The sequence below is a fragment of the Spermophilus citellus genome (assembly GCF_964194105.1).
Source record: "Spermophilus citellus genome assembly, chromosome: 17".
Classification (NCBI taxonomy): Eukaryota; Metazoa; Chordata; class Mammalia; order Rodentia; family Sciuridae; genus Spermophilus; species Spermophilus citellus.
In genome coordinates, this window is record NC_138199.1 from 33,012,100 (window position 1) to 33,035,798 (window position 23,699).

The following is a 23,699-nucleotide window of genomic DNA, read 5'->3' on the forward strand; positions in this document are numbered from 1 at the left end:
GCCAGAAACAACTCAATCCAAATCCTAATACTTCCTATTTAACAAATGCTAATAACCCTGAGCTCAGACATTCTTCTCAACAAATACCACCCCACTGTGAGCCAGGCTGGGTGGGAGGGCTAAAAATAGTTAGAACAACTAACCTTTGGAGAACATTTACAATACAGTAACACGTGCCAGGCACACTGCTGGGCTCACGGCATGCAGCCCCTCTCCGGCCCCTCTCCCGTCTGGGATCACCCCACTTCACAGGGGAGGAAATGAAGGCTTTGTAACTCATCCAGGGTTACAGAGCTAGCAAATGGCACACTGGGGCCTATCTGGCTCCAATGCCCGTTCCCCACCCACTGGGCAAGACACAGCCCTGTCCACAGGAGCCCAGCTCCTTACATCTACATCCACTCTGCCCTGGCCTATTGCTCCCCACTCACATACTCAGAAGTCCATCTATCAGAACCCCAGAAAAGGGAGCTGCCCAAGCAGGCAAGCCAGGCAGATAGGGGGACAGAGCAGATAGTTCCCAGAACCTCATGAAGAAGCATCCATCCATGCCACTGTCCCCTCCCTTATTCTGATACCAGGGATTGAAGCCAGGGGTGCTTTACCACTGAGCCACATCCCCAGCCCTTTTATTTTGAGACAGGGTCTTGCTATGTTGCTTAGGGCCTTGCTAAATTGCCGAGGCTGACCTCAAACTTGCAATCCACCTTCCTCAGCCTCCTGGGTCACTGGGATCACAGCGTGTACCACCAAGCCCAGCTGCTACTGCCATCTCTGCTGCAGCTGAGCCCGAGGGCCTTGATGACCTCATCAGCCCACATGTTAACACCACACCAGGCTCACAGCCTGAGAGATGAGGTCCTAGTGGGAGAGATGAGTGATCAGCCCAGGATGAGCAAACTCAGTGCCACTCATGGAGAGCCACAGAGGCCCAAGGACTCCGTGGACCCTTTGGCTGGCAGGGGCAGTGCCGCTGGGCTAGGGAAGTGGGCAAGACAGGCTCGGCCACTCTCCCTCATTGGGAAATTCTATGATCCTCACTGGGAGGTCTCCTCCCTGGTAAAAGCAAGAGTAGCACTCCATCCCCAAATCCCACAGGAAGGGGAGCACAGTTAATGGGACCTGGTCTAGCCCAGCCCAGCACGGTGGCACACACCTGACATCCCAGACACTCAGGAGGCTGAGGCAGGAGGATCCCAGGTTTAAGGCCGGCTTGGAAAACTTAGAGAGACACTGTTTTTCTTTTTTTTTTTTTGGGGGGGGGGGGGGAACTGGGATTATAGCTCAGTGGTGGAATGTTGAGCACCCTTGGGCTCACTCCCCTATTCCACATTAAAAGGGGGTGGGCCTAGTCACATAGCCTTGAAAGAGTTTTAAGATGTGTTTTACAGATGAGGGACAACTCCCCATACACCACGGCCACAGCCAGCAGCCACAGCCAGCAACATGCAGCTCCCTGGATGGGGCCCCCAGCCCAGCACGTCCCACATGTCTTCACACCGGGGAGGATCAAGGTTCAGACCCAGGGCCAGCCCTGTCTACCCCTCCTCTGTGCACAGCCCCCTCCTCACGCACAGGTACCTCCCCATCACTCCCTGAGCATCCACTGGTCAATTTCTACCAGGGGGAGGGGTCAGAGCTCCCTGCAGTGACATCCTTCTGTACCCCCACCCCATACATGCCAGGGTGACTGGCATACACTAGGTGCTCAATAAATATTTACCAAGTAAATGACAAACACTATAATCATCAACCTCTGAAATGTGTGAACAAGACAAAACCCTCCAGTGAGTGGGCGCACCCCAGGGCCTCAGACACCAGGACTGAACAAGGCCAGGTCAATCTCCCTGCACGGTCTGCTCCCCAGCGAGTGCATCTCTCACCCAAGACTAACTTCTGGTGAAGCAAGGTGGGCCTCACCGGTCCCTGGTTCGGAGGATATGGTGGGGACACAATCATCCCACACACACACACACACACACACACACACACACACACACAGAAAATTCTCCATCTCCGAGTTCCTGTCCAGAGGCCCTCAAAGGAGCTGCATGAAGAAAACAGAACCTCCTTATCTCTTCCTTCTGCATGTGGACCCTGATACCGCACAGCACAGCGGTGTGCACATGCACCTTGGAAGTGACAGTACCCATGTGGGGAGCACAGGATGGAAATGTTTTTACCCAGAGGCACAGAGGGGCACGGCTGGAGGCTGTGGTCCGTGAGGAAAGACGGAAAGAGGAGGTCCCGGCATTCATAGAGGAGCAGGGGCTACAAAGGAAAAAGATAGGACAGGAAGGCTTAAAGGCGTGAAACAGGGGGGCACAGTCCACTGTGGCTGCAGATGAAGACTCTAGGGGCTGGCCAGGCAGCTGGACAGGCAGGCACAGTGCCACCCAGAAGAGGGGTAATGCCATCCCGCAGGCATCAAGAGTGGCCTCAAAGGCTGAGGAAGCAACTGTCCCTCCACCGGTCTGCCTACCCATCAACAGTCACCTGGTTTGGTGACATTTCAGGAGCTGGAGGGTAGAGCCACCGAAGGTGCTGGCCTCAGCAGAAGCACAATCTGTCTGGGCAGAGTGGACACCCTCAGGTCAAGACCCACAGGCCTCTGGAGGGCAGGGCTTGTGCCTGGGCCACCTGTTCCAGAAGTCACAGGGCCCCGTCTCTGAGCAGGGACAGGGCACACCTCTCAGGCCTGTGGTCTCTGCCCGTGGTTCCCTGGAGAAGAGTTTCAGCTAGAATCGAAAATCAGTCCAGCGATCTCCGCAAGAAATGACATGTCAAGTCACAGGGGAAGAGGACTCGGGCCTGTCCTTTTCATGTCACCCACTACTGAGCTGATAGGATCTAACGTTCGCTTCCCTGGTTTTAGATTATTTTTTAAGAACACATAATTTCACTTCAAAAAAAAAAAAACCCTGTCCACAAGTTGCTCTGTGAATTTTCCATTTTCTCCCTCATCGTTCTCAGGCTCCTAGTTCACACACCTGGAAAAAAAAAGTTATTTTTTGATCTGTAGACTCAAGGCTCGTCACGTGAGCAGGGGCGTGTGCTGAGCCGGGGACGAGATGGGGGCAATAAAATAGTTAAAACGTGATAGTGAGAACAAAAATAAAATGTGAGAAATGCTTGTTAAATCTTAAGGTACATGGAAATCCATCCAAAATATTTCACATATATATGAAATACATATATGGATGTAAAAATATATACCAATATACATGTGTGTGTGTGTTTACCCCACGACATGAGAAATGCAGGATTACTAAAGAAAAATTGTGAAAAAAAGGAAAGCAACAAGAAAATAAGTTGACTCTTATGCCACTATTCAAGGATGAGCCCCCCACCACCAACAACTTTATGCATCTCCTTCTCTTTTCCTCCACTTATTTTTTTTATTTGATCTAATTAGTTATACATGACAGTAGAATGCATTTTGACACATCATACATAAATGGAATATAACTTCTCACTCTCCTGGTTGTACATGATGTAGAGTTACACCGGTCACGGAATCATATATGCACATAGGATAACAGTATCCCCTCCACTTATTTTTAATAATTAATTGGAGTCATAGCCGGGCATGGTGGCACACACCTGTAATCCTAGCAACTCAAGAGGCAGAGACAGGAGGATTGCAAATTCAAAGCCAGCCTCAACAACTTAGCAAGGCCCTAAGCAACTTAGAAAAAACCTCAAAGTCTCAAAATAAAAAATAAAACAAGCTGGGGACGTGGCTCCGCGGTGAAGCACCCCTGGGTTCAAACCCTGGTACCAAAATTAATAATAATAATTAACTGAAGTCATGCTATTTGATGACCTGTTTGTTTGTTTTTGTTTTCTGCCAGTATTATATAGTGATCATTTTTTCAAGTAGTAATTCTTTTTTTGTTCTTTTTACATTTTTTTTTCATGCTTTGTTTTTGAGACAGGCAGTCTGTTGCCCAGGCTGCCCTTGATCTTGTGATCCTCTTGCCTCAGCCCTCTGAGCAGCTGGGATTACAGAGGTGCCTCAGAGTGCCCAGTGTCAACTAGTAATTTTTTATAGCAAATAAGTTTTTTATATTTTTAAAGGCCAAAAAACCCAGCAAGGTGGTAGCTGGCTCTAGTCGGTCCTTAACAGGAATCCTCAGTGCCTATACTCACATGACCGTTGAACTTGCATCCTACAAACTTAAATAATGGGTCCTCAATACCCACAAGCAGTTACTAGCAGAGAGAGGAAGTGCAGATCCACTCTCTGCCTCTGCACCTCCAAAAGATGGGGCTTTCTCTTTGCTGTTCTAGGAGGGTAGAAATATCAGCCTTGACTTTGGCCTCTACCCTAAATCCCTGGCCCTGAAATTCCAAGGTGGATTGGTGACCCAACCTCACCCCAGGCAAGGTATGTCTTCCTGCCTGTTGACCTCACATGTTCCAAGGCATCTATCTAGAACTTACCCCTAGAATCCCAACCAATTTTCAGCCAAATGGTATTCATTCAATTGATTCTAGATCTTTTAAATTCAAAAATTAGTTTTGTAGATTACAGATTTCCTAAGTTTCTCATTTCTTTTCCACTCTTGCAGACAGATATTCTTTACCCCATATCACAGCAACTCTTCTTTATTATCATCCCCATGAACAGTTATGCATTTTCCTAAGCAGGCTGCATGCACTGTCACAGTTAACCCCCAATATCATCCTGAGAGAAATGAGCAACTCCATCTGATAGATGAGAAAACTGAGGTTCGACATAAAGAATCCCATCAATGTACTGGCATGACAGCACTCAGGATGCCCACTGCATCAGCTCCGGGCTCACCGTCAGCAGGCTCAGGCCTTCAGCAATAAAATCCACAGCCCTGGGAGGGCAGGAGAATGAAGCAGAACCCCTCTTCAGATGGGTTACCATGGGATAGAGGTGGCTGTTCAATGCTGGTAGCCCTGGGACATGCACTGTCAATTACCAGGGCATGGAGCAGACAGGTTGGGGGCTCCACAGACCCCAACCACACAACAGGAGAGCCTGAGGTTGATCCATACTAGGGACCACAGGAAAGCCTGCATACAACAAGCGGCATGCAGGGCTAACACACAGCACAGGCGTGCTGGATGCTTAGATTACTGTTAGTTTGTCCCATGAGAGACAGAACCACAGGGTTGGAAGGCATTGCAGAAGAAATCAATCCAATCCCCTCGACCTGTTGCCACAAACCAGGAAACGAAGGCTCAAGGAAACTAGGTGATAAAACCAGTTCCCAGGAGACCCAGGTCATGCCCCCCAACTCAGTGGTCCAAGAGGTAACTCACAACAGCAAGCAAAACACACAATTCATAAGAACTGTATTAAAGACCCAAAAACAAAATATCTAGTTTAAGGCAAGGGGAAAAAAAAACTACCTGGATTTTCAACAAAACTGAGTTATCTACAGAACTTTGATCAGAGATTTAACTAACCTAAGGTCTACAGTATATGTGATGAAAAAGAAAAGCCAATGATATAAACAGTAACAAGAGCTAGACATGATTGACTGCTCCGGTCAAAAATAGTTTTGTTATGAAAAGTATAAAAATCGGCATCAGTATCAATGCATCCTTAATCACAGAGGCTGAGACACGCCCAGCAATCCTAGCCGATGCAAAGGAAGGCACATGAACTCAATGTTACGAGCCAGAGGCCTCCGGCAGCACAGGACACCCCTCACCATCCTCCATCAACTCTTGGAGACAGCCTCTGTTCAACTGTCAGGATCCTGGTTGCAATTTCCTCCTGTGCCTGAGGCCCACATCCCACTGAAGCCCTTTCCCCATCCCACAGAAGCCCCTCGCCATTAGGGTCCCAGCAAGAGAAATCCCCTGCAGGTCGGAGGTGCCTTCTTTCAAGAGAAATCTCAACTGTAGCCCAAGTGCCTGTCATTCGTGTCCTAGGTGGTTGAAGGGGAAGAAGAGAGCTAGTTGTCTGAGCAGGAAAAGCAGGTATGGGCCCAGCGTGGGTCAGAGTGGCCCATACCTGTCATCTGTACTAGGAGAAGACACCTTCCCAACCTTCTTCTGGTTGCTCCAGGCAAAGTGAGAGGAAGAGCAAAGAGAGGTAACATGGGTAGAGAGGGGGTGCCACTGACGGAGGAGAAAGCAGCCACCCACTGGTTCTCTCCTGCTGATCCAGGCCTCGGGGTTCACACAGGATGGAGCGGCTCCTGTCCTCCAGGTCGAAGGAGGACTTCACCAGGGTCTGTGATGTGCATACGCTTTACAGCACTGACCTTGTTCCCACGATCCCAGATCCCAGCGACAGTTTTTCTCATTTCTCAGATTAGGAGATGAGCTCTCAAAAAAATGAGGGACCTGCCCAGGACCACAGAGCCACAGAGCTGGGTCTGCCCAAAACTCTCCTGCCTCCAAATGCATCCAATCTTCCTAAAGGGATGTCACTCCCCCACTCCCCCATGTGCTCTGTGTAAGGGTAGAGGAAAGGCAGGGGAGTCAGGGGCTTCAGGTCCGGCCTCTGGAGCCACAGACAGGGGAAGAATCGACCCTGGGAGCTAAGCATTCTCCCTAGACATTCCACTCCATTTACTTTCATGCATGGTAACGAAAAACCATGATGATGAGGCCAGGTACAGTGGCACTCATCCATAATCCCAGCAACCCAGAAGGCTGAGGCAGGAGGATCACAAGTTCAAGGCCAGCCTCAACAACTTAGCGAATCCCTAAGCAACTCAGCAAGACCCTGTCTCTAAATAAAACATAAGAAAGGGCTGGGGATGTGGCTCAGTGGTTAAGTACCCCTGGATTCAATTCCCAGTACCAAAAAAACAAACAAACAACGATGACTGCGATTCCTGTTTATTGACCAAGACTACGCACAAGCCCTGCTTCACCGCTTCCAACATTCACTCATTTAATTCTCACCGCAGCCTGAGCAGTAGGTACTGCAGCTGCCCCCCCTTCACAGACAGGGAAACTGGTGCCCAGAGGAGTAAAATAACTTGACCAGGTTAATAGGAGTCCAACCCAGACTGCCTAATGCTGGAGGCCACGCTCCTGAGCCCTGCTCCACATGGTCTTTTGCGTTGATTCATGTAATTTTTTTTTTCCAGGAATGTCACCCGGATTCCAATACATGCTCCAGGTCCCGCATTCAATGCCTCAGCACTTACTAGGTACCAAGCCCTGGGCCAGACCCTGCAACTTCTGGGTTAAAGGTCCTGACACAGTCTTTGTCCTTAAAGGAAGAGGAAATCCTTCCTTACAGCTAAAGGGCTCTAGTCACCCTTTGTGAAGAACAGGAAGCTGTCCCTGAAGCCTCTGGTGTGGCAAATGCTGTGGTAGCCACGGCATTCTGGGAGGGCTGGGAGCGGGAGGCAGGGAAGGGTCCCAGGAATTGCAGTTTTTCCTGTGTAGCCAGTTTAAACTTGTGCCACTCTGGGCTACGACTCAGATCCGCCAGACCCCAAGTCAATCTCAGCCTGTCACCGCTGTGCACCCGCAGGAGGCCAACTCACCTCTCTGGGCCTCAGTTCCTTCCTGTACAGAGGAGGTGAGACCAGCACTCCAGGTGTTCCTGGCAGCTGGAAGGACTAGTGGGGTACAGTATTCTCAGTGCTACCCCAGAGCCCAGAACGTAGAGAGCAGTCACTAAGTTAAAAATTACCCCCAAAAAGATCTTTCTTGGAGTATGAGCAGCAAGAGCCATCATGGCTAGCCAATAGCAGGCTTCCTGGGGCAATGATTACTCTCTGAGTGCTGGCATCTAGGAGACAGGGCCCGAGCTGAGGTTCTCCTTCCTGGACGGCCCCCCCATGCAGAGGGCCCCACAGTCAGAAAGTCAGGGGCGCCCCTTGGAATCTGAGTCCCAACCCTCTGACAGCACCCAGCTGTCACTCAAGTACAAGCAGCGACGCCTGGGGACCTTCTCCGTGCCGGCCTCCACTCCCACAAGACAGCTTGCTAGAAACAGCTCACTGACCTCAGTAGGGGTGGCACCTCTGGGGACCACTCAGTGGATTCCAGATTCTGCTCAGCAGAATCCAGGGGTGGCTCAATCCAGCCCTGAGCACCCAGAGAAAAATCTGTAAGACCAAGTCTCCATCCTGTTCCAGAAAGGTTCAGCTCTGGGCCACATCTGCGGGCACTGAGAGGGAACGGGATCAGAAACCACAGAAGCTGCGTCCGGGGCAGGGGCCCCCAGTACAGTCCACACGGTACCTGGGCACCTGCACTGGCAGGAGGATCACAGGTTCAAAGCCTGCAGCCTGCCGGGCGCTCACGTTTTCATGACTTAAATAAACAAATGAATGGAATATGAAAGGAATTTCTCCTAAAGAAAAACAGACCCCACCCAGCTCATTCTACTTCTAGTTTGTTTTTTTTTTTTTTCCATCAACATACGTTTGGACCAATTTATATAACGACAAATGCTGCGTGCACACAACTCTGCCTCCTGTATATTTATTTTCACTTAATGTGATATTACAAATATGGTCATACTCTTACCCAACCTTCGTAACTAGCATCCAGGTGCACAACAGCCCAGCCATATGTGCTGCGCCTCGGCACACTGAACCGTCCTCTTGTCACTGGATAGCCTTGCTTTCTCTTTTTCTGTATTACAGATAATTTAAATAGCCTCATAAATTCTGCTTTTCTATTTAGCTACTGCCTTAGGGAAAAACTCCCAGAGAAGGATAGAGAGGGATCAAAGACGAGCTCTCATCCTAAGGTTATGGATGAGGAGAGGAGCACCAGGAGGGTGCAGGTATGAGCTACTACACTGGGTGCTCAATAAATGCCCAGGGAATGAGAACAAGTGCCTCACCCAAGTGACACTCTGAGTGGATGGCAGAGCACTGGCCTGGGGCAGGCTGTGGTCTGCTACCTGCCCACCAGGTCAGAAGGCACAGCATGCATGAGTCAGGAGCACAGCCTTGCAGAGTATGGTCAGGTCCCAGCACCCAATCTCCACTGTCAACGAGAAATGAAGGCTGAGGCCAGGCACTAGGGGGGCACGCCTGTAATCCTGGCAGCTCGGGAGGCTGAGGCAGGAGGATCACAGGTTCAAAGCCAGCCTCAGCAACTTAATGAGGCACTAGGCCACTCAGTGAGACCCTGTCTTTAAATAAAATATAAAAAGGAGTGGAGACATGCTGGTTAAGTGCCCCTGGGTTCAACCCACAGTCCCGAAAAAAAGAAAGAAGGGCTGAGTTTCAAAATTCCCTTTGGATTCTACAGAACAGAGGCAGGGCCTCTAATCTCAATGCCTGTAATCCCAATGACTCGGGAGGCTGAGGCAGGAAGATCGAAAGTTTGAGGCCAGCCTCAGCAACTTAGCAAGGCCCTGTCTCAAAATTAAAAGAAAAAAATTTTTTATTTAATTTTTTTAAAAAAGGACTGGGGATGTAGCTCTCTGGTAAAGAGCCCTTGGGCCTAATCCCCAGTACCAAAATTAATTAATTTTAAAAATTCTTACTTTGTGCCAGGCATCGTGGTTCACATGGTTTATCTCATTTATTTACCATGAACAACAACCCCATTATGATTCTCATTTTACAGATGGGGCAACTCTTGCCCAGACAGGTTAAGCAACTTGCCCGAAGACACATAGATAGGGAGGGAGCAGAGTTTGAACCCAGGCTATCCAGCACCAGAACCTGTGCTTTTACCTACTATGAGTATTGCTCACCTTCCTGGTCTTACATCCAAAGACAATGCAAAGGTGCCCGTCTTGAGATCAAAAAGGGATGGGGGCAGTGAGGCTGGGCAGTGGGCTCCAGGAGCCTGCAGGTGTTCCACTTCCCCGGGGGAGTAGCAGGTCGGATTTTCAGAACCCAAGAGTGGCCTGGTTTGGCAGCCACAGAGCAACAAGGGCCAGTTTGCTGTCACAAATGGGATTGGAGCTTGGGCAAGCCGGTGCTCAGAGAATTAATCCTGCCCGCCTAAGAAACTGCTTAAACCCAGCAGGGCCAGAGAAGAAGTTTAATGTAAGCTATCAGATGCCCAAGACAAGGTCTAGTCGTTTGAGGCCACCTAAGTCTTTGTCTAAGAATAGTCAGAAGGGCCCTCTGACTGATGGATCCAAGGCAGGAGGGCAGTGAGCAAGTGAGGAAGTTTCCATCGGTCACATGGCAAATCCCAACCCGCGTGGCTGTCTGGGCACCAGTATTGTAAGTGACGTCTCTGACTCTGGGTTTCTTTTCTTTCTAAACTACTTCCTAAAATTCTCAAATGTGTCAGAGAGGTAGCTGCAAGAGTAGCTCAGGGCTTTGTCTCAAATGCTCACCTCTCCTCACAAACCACCAGCCAACCACACCGAGAAGATTTCCTGTCCCCTAAAAAGAGACAAGTTTCCATTGGCTGATGGATTCTTCCTTGCCCTGTTCCATCCCCTCGGCCACAGTGAGTCAGGGCCACTGAGGGGAATCTCCCCAGGGACTTGTCACCTTCTTCTGCGATAAGCCACCAACATTTAAAGGACAACCGCAAGGCCTCTCCATCAGGCCCAAGTACTGCCGACTAGGCTGCCTCTCGAACCAGAGTGCTTCAAAGCAGAGGCAGGATTCTTTGAGATGAAACCTCTCTGCTCTCAGGAATCAGAGAGAGGCCTCCACCTGCCAGCAGCTCCCAGGGATGCCTCTCCCCGGCCTCCTTCTCCGCTAGGAGTCCATGGCCTCTTGCTCTGCCTCCTTCACTCTGCTACCCCAGGTCCCCACATTGCTATTTTCATCCTGTTCAACCCCTTCATAGGGTAAGGAACAAAGGAGAGATTTTTACACTCTTTTCCATCCAGCATTATTTCATCCAGAATGCCATGCAAGGCCTTTTCGGACCTCTTCCTACCCCAAGCAAGACCCCCAAGGTCAAGCAGATTTCTGTAAGTTTCAATGAAACAAACAGAAATGTGAATTGAGAGCTCTCCCAAGCATTGAATGACTCGGGCCCTATTTCCTCATCCGCAAAGTGGGTGTGCAAAGTTATTCCCGAGGAGAGTTCACGGAACTCTTGTAAAAAGCTTGCTATGAAAAAACAGGCATGTCTGTCTGGGTTTAGCCACAGAGGTGGAGGGAGGGACCAGGGGTCTAAGTTATTCTGTTCCCAGGATCTAGCCTCCCCTTGCAACGAATCCAAGGAGCTCGATAACTCTGGCCAAAGCTGGCACCATGTCAGAGCATGTGCAAGAGATCTGGAGGCCAGAAAGGAACCTGGGACACAGTGACGGGGGGAAAGATACACCTCCCACTGTGACCCTTGGTGACAGCCAGGCACTGTTCCAGCATCAGAGCATCCCCCAGCCTGAGTCAATCAGCCTCTTCCAAACAACATGGCGACCAACATCTGCCAGCAGGTCTATTGCTGCAATGCCATGAGGCCCTCACCTAAGTGAACACAGTCCACCTCCTCAGATGCATCCCTGGAACCTCACTCTCTTCTCTGCCCACCCTAAGGAAGAAAGCCATGCAAAGCCCAATGTCCCCAAGTACCCTATTCCCAGCAAGAGCCACAGTGCGAAGTCTCTGTAAATCAAGAATGAGGCGGGGTGGGGCGGCCCAGAAGAAGGGGGTTTCCCACCTCTGTTTCTCAGGCAGGTTTCCCATAAGTGAGTGCCAGCGACTCACACCTGGTCACGGCAGCTCCACGTCTGAGCTGGCGACCTCAGTTCCCGGGCCCCCTCCCCCCCCCTCCGGCAGAGAGTCAGGGTGCCCCCAGCCAGGCTGGACCTGCCAGAACTTACAAGCTCACTGCCGCAGCGCAGGCTGGCAGCAGAGTCCTGCACACCTAGGTGCACAGATGAGTCAGCCGTGGGGCCTGGAAGCCTCATTCGCACCTCACCAGCACCTTCTGTGGGTTCACTCATCCGCAAACTCCCCCGCAGAGGTGATTTTCTGGAACACAATGCACTTCTTCTTCTCGCTGATATCCCAGAACAGTGCCTGGAACACCACTGAGGTGTGGCGGGTGGGGAGGGGCCTGGAGGGGACGCCCTCCCTTCCCACTGTGTCCCAGGCACCTCTCTGGCCCTGGAGCATACCAAGCTGGCTTCTGCCCCAAGACTCTTGCACATGCTGGTCCCTCTGTCTGGAACCCCCTTCAAGGCTGCAGTGCCCTTCTTATTATTATTTGAAACTCAGCCCAAGCACCCCCCTTCTTAGGAAAGGAAGCCTTTCCAACCACCCAAACTAAAGCAGGGACCTCCTTCCCCATGATCATCACTCCCCAATCCATTTCCAGTTTTCTTTGTCTCATACCATTTCTGTCTGCTACCAGCTGATTTCCATTATAGGAAATTCCTCTGTCTTCACTGTTCTTTCCCCAGGGCCTAACACAGTGCCTGGCTCACTCAGTTGCTTAAGACCTCACTAAGTTGCTGAGGCTGGCCTCAAACTTGTGATCCTCCCATCTCAAGGACTTGCTGGGATTACAGGTGTGCACCACTGCACACTCAGCTCTAAAAGAATGATTAAAAATAATACATAAGGGGCTGGCAGTATAGCTCAGTGGTAGAGTACTTGCCTACCATGCATGAGGCCCTGGGTTCAATCCCCAGCACCACACACGCACACAAAAAAATTCTTATTATTAATATATATGATACCCAGAAGCCCAATTTTTAAGATCTCTGTCATTCAAAAAGCATAAAATGGAGATCAGTTTGGCAATTCCTATCACAGAAAGAAGGAAGGAAAGAAAGTGATGCCCTTTGACCCAGTCATTCCATTCCTTGGAATTTTTCCAAGGAAATGAATTCAGAATAAGAACAAAAATAAAGAGGTGCCTGTAGGAAAACGATGCCTGTCACACTGTTTATGTCATCGCAGAAATCTGGAAACAACCGAAATGTCCAGCAACAGGGGAAATGCTTTGGCAAAGAAGAGCACAGCCACTGGCCGGACCACCACGCAGCAATTAAAATGACCGAAAGGGAAATGAGAGAAACACAGGAAAAGGTATTTGAGAATAATGTTCAGCAAGAGGAGGTTTAAAAAGAGATCTGAATTCCTTCTGAGTCCCAGGCACCGTGCAGCACGTGTGCTGTAACATAGGAGTCCAAAAGGAACCTATCCTTATTCCTTTTTGAACTGAGGTGCAAAGACCTAAGGAACGAACCCAAGGCCACAGAGAGAGCAATGAAATGGTGAGCCATGAATGTGTCATCCTCACCCCACAGAAGCCCAGGCACACCCTGACATCCTTGCTGCCTATCTCCACACTGTTCCTTTCCTGAAATGACATCATGCTGGTGCCAGGGAGGCCAGACCCAGGTCAGCCTGCAATAACAGAGCGACGGACAAATACAGCACAAGACAAAACAGCAGACTCTTCAAAAGAAAACCCCCTGTCGGGGTCCAGAGACCACAGAGAAAAGGAATGAGCACAGAATTTCAGGAAGGACCGAGCAGAACCATGAGATGGACCTGCAAAGGACAAGGAGGCTCCTTCTGGGTTCAGGCTGGAACCTCAGAAATGGACAGAGAATAGCCTCCTCCTGTTACTCAAAGGCACTTCTTCTGGGCCCACATGCAGCAGCACTCAATAAATGTTGGCAGAAGTACCCTCGTCCTTGTGGTGTGGATAAAGCAACAAGTGGTCAGTAGAGTTATGGAGAACTGTGGCCTGGACAGCAGGGCAGGTCACAGCATGTGACTGAGGGCTCCTGTCCAGCCTCCTTACACATTCCCAGCTCTGCCCCAGGCATGGCTGCAGGAACAGGGAAGAGAGCTGTCCAGGCTGGCAGGGGCCAGAGCACGCCTAGGAACAGGGAAGGCGATCAAAACCATCTTTCTACAGAAAAATACATAAAGAAATGAAAGCCTGCTGAGATAGGTACCGCTCTACCTGGGGACAGAGGATGGGACCCGATCTCACTGGGTCTCTCTATGTCCTTGATACTAAAGGCCCAAAGCCACCATTTCCCAAACTGGGCTCACTCAACGGATGGGGGTGTAGATCAGTGATAAAGCACTTGCCTAGCATGCCAAAGTCCTGGGTTCAATCCCCAGCAGAAAGAAAGAAAGAAAGAAGTTCCCTTCAAAGCCAGGTACGGTGGCACACACTTAAAATACCAGTCATGAGGGTCTCAAGTTCAAAGCCAGCCTCAGCAACTTAGCAAGAACCTGTCTTTTAAAAAAAAAAAAAAGTAAAGAAAAGAAATGTAGCTCAGTGGTAAAGTGCCTCTGGGTTCAACCTCTAATTAAAAAAAAAAAAAAATAGCTGGGCACAGTGGCACATGCCTGTAGTCTCAGCAGCTCGGGAGGCTGAGGTAGGAGGATCTCAAGTTCAAACCCAGCCTCAGCAACCACAAAGCACTAAGCAACTCAGTGAGACCCTATATCTAATAAATTTTTTTTTAAAAAAGAGCTGGGGGTATGGCTTAGTGGTGGAGCACCCCTGGGTTCAAACCCCAGTATCAAAAAAATAAATAAATGAAGAAGCAAACAAAAATAAAAATTAAAAAACCAGGCTTACAGGGAATGTAAATGCACTAAATGACCCAAGATGGGCCAGAGCCGGTTACCGAAGAATCACCACCTGGGGATCATCATTACCCCCTCTCAACTTCTGTATAAGTTTGAACATTTCCATAATAAAGTTTAAACAAAATGTAAACTCAGACCCAAGAACTTCAGCCAAGAATCACTAGGGCCTGGCCCAAGCGTTGGGCTTGCCCTGGGGAATCCAAAGGCCACCAAAAATCTTTAAAACCTGGGGCTGGGGAGGTGGCTCAGTGGTGGACACCCGCCTAGCCCATGGGAGGCGCATCTCAATATGTTACACTGTGTAACAAATTTTCCATCTGGAGCTGAAGGGAATTTACAAATGCCAGCTGGGTGGTGTAGGCAGGTAATTAAGAATGTCCAGGTTCAAGTGACAGCTCGGTCTCTCCTTAGCTGTGTAACTCCGGGCAGGTCACTTAACCTCTATGCACCTCGGTTTCACCTGGAAAATGGGGATAATGGGAGGGCCTTCCTTCCAAGTGTGCTGGGAGACGTAGGTACAGGCCCCCACCAAGCCCTTACCCAGGGCACCAGGCAGCGGAGTAAGCTCATGGTAAATGTCAGCGATGATGACACATCCATTTTGTAACAGGTATAGAGGGTTGTTTTGAAAACCACAGGTCCATTTGACTCAGTGATCTGGGGAAGATGGAGTAGAAGCAGCAGCTTGTCATTCTGAAACCTCCAGCAGCCCGCAACGCCAGTGCCCCCAGAGTGGCCCCAGCCAGCCCAGCCTCTGCTGGTCATGGGGCCAGAAAGGCTCCGCCTTCCAAAAAGCCACCACCACCAACAGGAAGCTGCTTCCTTTCCTCTCCCTTCAGAGCCAGCATTTCCTTTTTTGTTTTAAAAAGCATTCCTCGTCTGCAGCCCAGCCCTTCCCTCCACCCAGCCCGGGGCTCACACATACCCCCAGCCATCTGCACCTCTCCTGCATTGTTTTCTGCCCACCAGAGGGACTCTGAGGTGTTCCTGGTGGATCTGGAGGGCACTGGGTACCCACTAAGCGCACCTGAGGCGGAGAGAAGGCAGGACACAGTGGCTCTGGGCACAGTTTTTCTCTTACTGGAAAGGTAAAGTGAACCACATCTTTAAGAGCTCAGAGCCTCAGCCACCCTTGGTAAAATACCTCCTTCCCCAAAAATCGACTTCTCGAGACTGGTTGAGTCTGCAGGGACACCAGGCTCTCTTCACCAGGCCCAGTTCTGCCTGCAACCCCAAATGGGACCCCCATTTCATAAAATAAAACATAAAAGCAACACTAGCCAAGACTGAGCCCACCGTTCTTATCTTTCCCAACTCATGGCTAAGATTGTGTTTCACCAATCACATGCAAAGGGGAAAAAGACCCTCTGATGAGTAAGTCTGGAACCCCTACTGCAGGAATTCTCGGGGCCTTTGAAACACAAATCCCCATACTGAGGATCTCCAGAAGTGAGGTGGACAATGCGACCCATTCTCAACTATATGAATCCCTCTTTCCCGGGAGCAACCTGCAGGATACAGTATGGGAAAGGCTGCATTTGGATTTTCAAGGTCCCTAGGCTTCTTGTTGGGGTAAGAGTCCTCAAGACAGTGCTGAATGAGTGAGAATACTCGGGTCACTTTTTAAAAATTACATGTAACTTTACTTTTGGGGGGTTTTTTATTCATTTTTGTTTATCCGCAAAAATTCTGTGTGCACCAGGAGTGAAGTCGGTCCTGCTTATCCATATTAAAAGTAAACCAGCCAGGTGGAGCAGTACACACCTGTAACTCCAGCAACTCAGAAGGCTGAGGCAGGAGGATTGCAAGTTTGAGGGCAGCCTCAGCAACTTAGCGAGACCCTGTCTCTAAAAATTAAAAGGGCAGGGGATGTGGCTCAGTGGTACAACACCCCTGAGTTCAATCCCTAGTTACCAAGAACTAAAATAAAATAATTGGCTGTGCTGGCACTCAAAACATCCAGGTACCACGTGAAAGAAGGCCCCACCCCCCACAAGCAACTCACCTCATCAGATTTGCAGAAAACAAAGCCCCATGAATATGATCGTTATGTCGCCAAGAAAAGTGTACACTGTATGCTGCACAAAACATTATCTTTAATAATCACGGCTGGCCTCGTTCATGCACTGCATACTTTCTTTTTCTGTCTTTTTTTTTTTAACTTTGAACACAAGTTTTAATTCATTCTCACAATTATTCTGAGGGTGGAAAAATGAAAAGGGGGAGGAAAAACGCGGCAAGCAAATAGGATGACTTCAGCCCCGTCATTTGGAAAGGCAATCTGCACTGTTGCCCCAAATGCCAGGACAACCCAGAAATACAGAGACACATGAATATGTAGGTTTGCTATGTGGTGGTGGCGGCTGCTGGGACTGATGAGAAACAGACGCCTGGGAATAAATGACAAAGCATTTTTTTTATCTCAACAGCTGTCCTCAGAGTACGCCTGGGCCTCTCCACCCGTGCTCTAGAATCAGGAAGAAAGCCAAGATGGACACACAGATACTGGATGAAAAGGTGGCACCTTCCTGGGAGCCACTGGAAAGAATTTATAACATTATCTTGACAGCAAAACCAGCAACAGATGCGGGGGGGTGCAGGACGAAAAATCTGCAGGAATTTTTTAAGACAATCACCAGGCCCCACAGGAGTAAAGGTTTTCAGGGGATCTCCCTGAAAAAATGAATAGCCCTTGAAATTCACAGCCAAGGACTCAAGATAATCCACATGGGCTAAGCCAGGTCCCCCCACAAAGGACACTCAGAGGGCTCTCCAGGAATCTGTCTGACCCTCAGGGTCCCTAAGACATTGGATGGGTAAGGAGCAAACAGTTTGCTTCCTCTTGGAGGAAAACCCTTGAGGTGGAGACCCATGTTCCTGGAAGATGGAACTGGAAGGCTGCTGTGTCCCCCTCAGTCAGCAAAGCAGGCTCAAGGTAGCATCCTGTCTCACTCATGAGTCCTTGAGCCCCAGGTCTGACTCCCAGCTCAGTGCCCCTCTATCAACCTCCCTTGATGAATTCTCCCTGACAGGTGTTCCTGGCAAGTCGCTTCCCCACCTTCTGTTTCCTCACCTGCAAGAGGAAAGGGTTGGTAGGCGTAGAGGTGCACACTTGGAATCCCAGGCACTCAGGAGGCTGAGACAGGAGGATCCGAGTTCAAGGGCAGCATCAGCAACTTAGGGAGACTCTGTCTCAAAATAAAAACTATAACAGGTGTGGAATGTGGCTCAGTGGTAGAGTGCTTCAGGGTTCAACCCCAAGTCTACTAAATCAACCCCAAAGACAGACACCCCAAAGGCTCTCTGATCAACACTGATAATTGCTGAACTCAGGCTGCAGCATGTGAAGCGCACATCACTACTGTCCAGAGAGCAAGATTTCACCATGAGCTGTGCACTGCCTGGACAGAGACCTCCTAACCCTCCCTCTGCTATCTTAGAGCCAGGAAAGGTCTTTCTACTTGGTCAGGCCAAGGGGACTCCCCTGTGCCGCAGGCAACCATGAAACTAGAACCCACAATCCTTGACACATAACCCAGAACTCCACAAAAGCCAGTGCAAAACTAGAACCCAGAATTCCTGACAGGACCTCAGCCACCGGGTCATATCCCATTTCTTATATAAACCCCTGGACATGCCAGGCACAGTGATCAAATGCCTGCACCTTAACTACTCAGGAGGCTGAGGCAGGAGGATGGCAGGTTCAGGGCCAACCTCAGCAACATAGCAAAATCTTGTCTCAAAATAAAAAATAATGAAAACTGAGATGCAGCTTAGTGGCAGAGCACATGACTAGCATGCACAAGGTTCCTGGGTTCAATCCCAGCACTGCAAAAGTTTTTTGTTTTTTAAATTAAAAACCTAGACTTGGACATGGTCAAAGATGAAGCGACAAAAGGATAAATGGATCAAGGCTACCGTTCCATAAATCCTGGCATTCCCACTAGGAAGCAGGGAAAATGTCATACCCTAGAGACTTTAAATGGACAGACATCAAATGTGTTCATACACTTTGATCCAGCAAATTCCACTTCTAGGAGGATCCCCGTTGCGGAATGGTTTATTGAAAAAACAGCCTGAAAGCCGAGATTGGGTCTGGTTAGAAGAAGTCTGGTCTGACCACACAGTGCAGTCAGTGTAGCGGTACCGGTACCGCGGGGCACTGTGCTGAGAAAGACAACGTGTGCAAGGCATTTAGAAGCACAGGGTGTCCACTGATATGCAAATGCAGAGAGTGGAAAGACTGGAAGAATAATTCAGCAAAATGTTCAAGGAATTAACTCAAAGGTGATATTAGGAGTGATTTTTTTTTGATCTACCTTATATTTTGTTTTTTCATCATGAACACGTTATATCATCTTAAAATATTTTAATTAAAGGTAGAATGCTAAAGAACATGCTACTTATCAGAAGAATTATCTAGAAAGAATAAGGCAGGGAGTCATTAAAAAAATTATGAGTAAGTTGATCTCCAGGCAGCTTCTTGTTTCTCAGAATGAGACCAGCCTTGGGCTGGGTGCTTCAGGACTTGCGGACAGAACCTATCTGTGAGGATGTGCTGGGCTGGACATGTGGGACACAGCCCCATGCCAAAGGCTGGACAGCCTGGGGTGACCACCAGTCAGCCCAGTGATGAAGACGCCTGCCCCTGGGCCTGCCTTTTTAGTTATTGGCAATTTCCTTGGTGTTAGCAGCCATGATCTTGACCAGAACCACCACCACCATGTCTAAAGGCAGCTGCAAAGTTCAGAACATTGGCTCCCAAGGTGAGTCAACTCAGGTTCCACTACCTCCTCGGTATCTTCATCCCTCAGAGCCACAGTTTCCTCATCTTCAAAATCAGGATAAAATCTCACAGAACCATTGTGTTCAACAGGGTGACATAAGGCAAGAGCCTAGCAGAGAGCTGGACACACAGGGGGTGGCCAAGAATGTTCCTCATTCTACGTGGGTCCTCTCCTTGCAAAGGGGGTTCCCACAACCCCAGAGGCACCTATGCAGCTTCCCCTTTGAGTGGAATATAAAAAGAGATTGCAACCAGCATGTTCTGGAAGGATGTCCCTTTTTTTAAAGCACAGCTCAGAGACATGGCCACTGGCTTTCCTACCTCTCCACACCTCTACAAGACCATGTCACCATGGATCATCACCTTTGCACGGCCCCTCTCCAGCCTCAGACAGCAGGCAGGATGAGAATGCTTCTAGTGTTCCCAGAATTTTGAGCCAACCGAGGCCACTGAAAGTAAAGAAGCAACCCCACTCCTGTCCCCAGGCAGCAAACCCCAGTGTCCTACTCCCACGCTGCCCTGGGCTGCAGAGATGCAAAGGCCTCCCTCCAGCACCCCCAGCCCTCTCCAGCTCACAGCCTCTAGAAACTGCAGGTCCCCCTCCAGGCCTTCAGGAAGTAGGTTTGTCCACAGAAAAAGTTGGCAAGGTGAAAGTGGGCACCTAAAGGGACAGTGCTACAGCTCTGTGTTCCCTCAGGGATGATTAGAGTCACTCGGGCCGAGGGTTAAAACTATGGCAGAGAAATGCCATACTCCAGGACAGTGGCTGAGTCAGGAAAGGAAAGCCAGCTTTCGGTCTCAGTTCTGCCAGGGACAAGGGACTTGGGAGAAATCACCAAGTCTCTAGGAATATCTCCCATGGAGCCAAGAAGTGGGACTGGCTAACACTTCAGTGGGATTCCTAGTGCAGGACCCAGTTCCCAGCATTCCCCAGGAGCTGTGGCACTGCAGGCACTACTGTCCACTTCTGTGACTCCCCCTTTAGACTAAAAGTACCCCTCAAGCCCCAAGACAGGAGGGCATCCCACTCGTCTCAGAACCCTTGCCAGACAGCAGCCCAGCAGGAATTCAGGAAGCAGCAGCAGCATGAGCATGCCCCTGTGTGCCAAGGACCTGATCCGAGGACACAGGACACCCCTCACCACTTCCAGCAGTTCCACTATGTGGACTCTCGAAGAGGGCCCAGGGAAAGCTGCAGTCCTCAAAACAGCAGGGCTCTGACCTCTGCCCGGCCCACTTGAGTGCAGATCAGGCCTCTCTGACCTGACGCCTCCCCCCAGCACATCTTGGCTCCAGAGCAACTTCTCAGAGAAGTGGCCAAACTACACTATACTTACCATGACTCCCAGTGTCCTCTCCCCTGGGGAACACATCTCTAGGTCAGCTTGCATAAGCACAAAGTGGGAAGCCTGGGTGGGACCGAGCCTGTATCTGGGAAAGGCTAGTGTGCTGCCAGGAAAGAGCAAGTTACAATGTACCCAAAAAAGTGAATTTCTGGAAGCTGAGGCAGGAGGATCAGGAATTCAAAGGCAGCCCTAAGCAACTCAGTGAGGCCCTGTCTCTAAATAAAATACAAAAAAAAGGGCTGGGGATGTGGCTCAGTGGTCAAGCACCCCTGGGTTCCATCCCCAGTACCAAAAAAATAAAAGTGAATCTCAGCAGGCAATGTGAACGTCTGCTTTTGCATACTCTATCTCACCAGCACAGGGCACAGATGGGACCCGCAGAGGATGAAGGAATGAACTGGTTTGAGGCAGGCCAGGTGTCCCTCTGTAAGCACAAATGGAGAGTGGGAACATCCCACTTGCCTTAGTGGATTTCTCAGACCCCTGAAAGGGTCTGAGACAAGGAGACAAGGCACCAGGAGTGATCAGGATCAAGTGAATCCTACGACTCTTTCTACAGATTGACTCTGGTTGTGTCTCCTGTCCATCCATTCAAAAAAAAAAGAGTATGTGTGTGTGTATACCATTACCACTTGCCTCCTTCCACCATTTTTAATCCAGCTGGTCCACAGAGAAAAGCTGTCACGGGCAGCCAAGCACACCAGTGCCTGCATGCCTGTCGAAACCTGAAATCTTGGGCTGCAGCAGCCTGCCCCTGATCAGGGTCTTCCAGAGACATCTCACATGCTGCTTCTCCCACCAACTGCTCATTTAATGAGGGCCAGAGTGGGCTGCAGTTCCTAAGGTTCTACAACAAGTCTGACGTCGTTGCATAAGCCAAGCCCTGTGGCCAGACCCTTCTTCAAAAGCCAGGAATCCAATGTCGCAAGCACAGTCTCTGGGGGCCTGGCCTAGTGGTAAGAGGAGTCTGCAGCACAGAAAAGAAAGCCAAAGGGACCCTGGCCTCCTGCCTGGCCACTCCAGTGCTGTTGGGGGTGGAGCTGCTAGGATTGCTTCCTGCCCTTGGCATCCACCTCTAGGAAGTCAGAGCCAGCTGTAAGAAGTCCTTTCTCTCAAAGGGGCTTGGGCATGGATGTCACTGGGTCCTCACCAGGGAGCTTCTAGCTAAGATGCAACAGGTGTGAGCAGACCGTCCCCATGTTACAGATGAGGGAGTTTGACAGTCGAAGTCATGGGACTTGCCCAAGGCCACACAGACTGAGCCAGGATGGCTTTCAAAGCTGTGGGTTTCTGTTCTTCACCACACTGTCCCTGTCAAGGTTCTTGTAGGAATTAACTTACCTTCTACTTTATCAGTCTAGTAAATCTGGATCATAGAATTATTCTAAAATATGATTATGAATATAAACACTCACCAATGCTTCATTCAATGTAACTGAGTCTCCTTCCCTAACGCACCGAAGGCAGAGCTTTAGGAGCCCTCAGAGACCCACATCAGCCTGCTCATTTTGCAGATAAGAAAGCTTAAGCCTCCAGGAAAAAATGATTCACCCAAACTAGCTGGTGGCAGTCCCAGGAACTAGTTCCAGGGTCTAAATTCCTATCCCAAAGAGCAACCCAGATCCTGCCTTTTCAGGGAGCAGGTGAGCCCAAACCCATACCACAGTGGGAAGAACAGAAAGCTGGTATTAGTCTCATTCACCCTGCAAATTGCCCTCAGGCCTTCTTTGGCTGCCAGAGATGACCATTCCAACACACCCATCAGGGAGGCCACTCAGTCAACCAGCACTGAGCCCCCAACAGCTGGAGGCTTTGGGGTGTCACCATGCTGCACCTTGGTCTAAATGAGCAAGACTAGAAGTCAGTTCACCTGGAGGACAAACAGCCATTTGCAGAGAATGAACAGCAAACCATTCTCCTACATTCACCCTGGGATCCAGGAACCACTTCAGAGCAACACGCGGACCACCAGACACAGGCCAACACAGAGAACATTCTCTCAGCCCAACAACACAGCGGTCCAACCAGACACACACTGCTGGACAACGACCCCTCCTCCCAGAACTAAACCACACAGGCCACCTATTATGTCAGCTTAAAAACTGAACTTCGCTGGGCAAACACACTTGGCCGTGTTCAAGAAATCAGTTTCACTTGGAAAACGGCAGTCCACATACAGAAAGGCACGTTGGAGTGCTTTGTGGGTTTGTTTTTTAAGCAATGTCCTGGTCAGTCCTGCCATAACAGGCATAATAAAAACAACAACAATAATAATAATAGCCAACACTAATTGGATTCTTCCAATGACCCTGGATTTGTAGCTGTTAAGCAAATAAAACTAAGGGAGACTCACTCCGAGCATTTCAGATCAAACAAGGATTCAGGCTTGTGGTGTGTGTGGAGGGAGGATTGGTCTTGTAATAATTACAGCAATGACCGTCTGCCCTCTGACAGCTGGCAGAGGCAATTAGCAATAACAAGGGGGTGGGTGCCTTGAGGATCCAGTAAAACAAAACATCCCCAGACCTACAGGAGACCAGATGTGGCAATGCATGGTAGTGTAAGGCCCCTCTTCAAGACAGGGCAGCTATTAACTGTCCCCAAGAATTTCAGAGGTCTCCCAGTCCCTGGACAAAAGCAAGTTGGGAATGCACTAGTTTCCATCTATTGTGTAAGGGGTGGGGGGAGCTCCCCCTTCTGAGAACCCAACAACCCTTCTGGATGATTCTTCCAAATCCTTTTAATGCTGCACTACCCAGCTATAATTTGAGAGAGGAGGCCCACATATCTTATTTCTTCTTTACACTCCATGCAGACTTCAGCAGAAGCCCTTAAGTAGTGCCATCTTCCCACCAAAAGCTTCCTTCCCCAGCATAATCCTTCCTAAGCCAAAACCCCACGTTTAGGGGGGAGCTGGGGGAGGGAGTGGGTAATTACATTTTGAGGAATGAAAGGCTGTGGCATCAGGAAAGGAAAGCACCAAACGCCTGAACAGCAAAAAAATGCAGTTTCAGCAAACACTTTATGAAAAGCAACAGACAAGACCTGGAGGGGAGGAGAGGAAGGGACAAGAACCGGACCAGGGCTGGAGGGAAGGCAGCGGGCAGG

The 23,699-nt window shown here is 49.7% G+C and overlaps 1 protein-coding gene across 3 annotated transcripts in view; it reads right to left on the reverse strand.

The window, feature by feature from the left end:
- LOC308636239 (kinase suppressor of Ras 1-like) overlaps positions 1–23,699 on the reverse strand; it is a 154,682-nt gene that overhangs the window by 130,121 nt on the left and 862 nt on the right. The window lies entirely within an intron of this gene.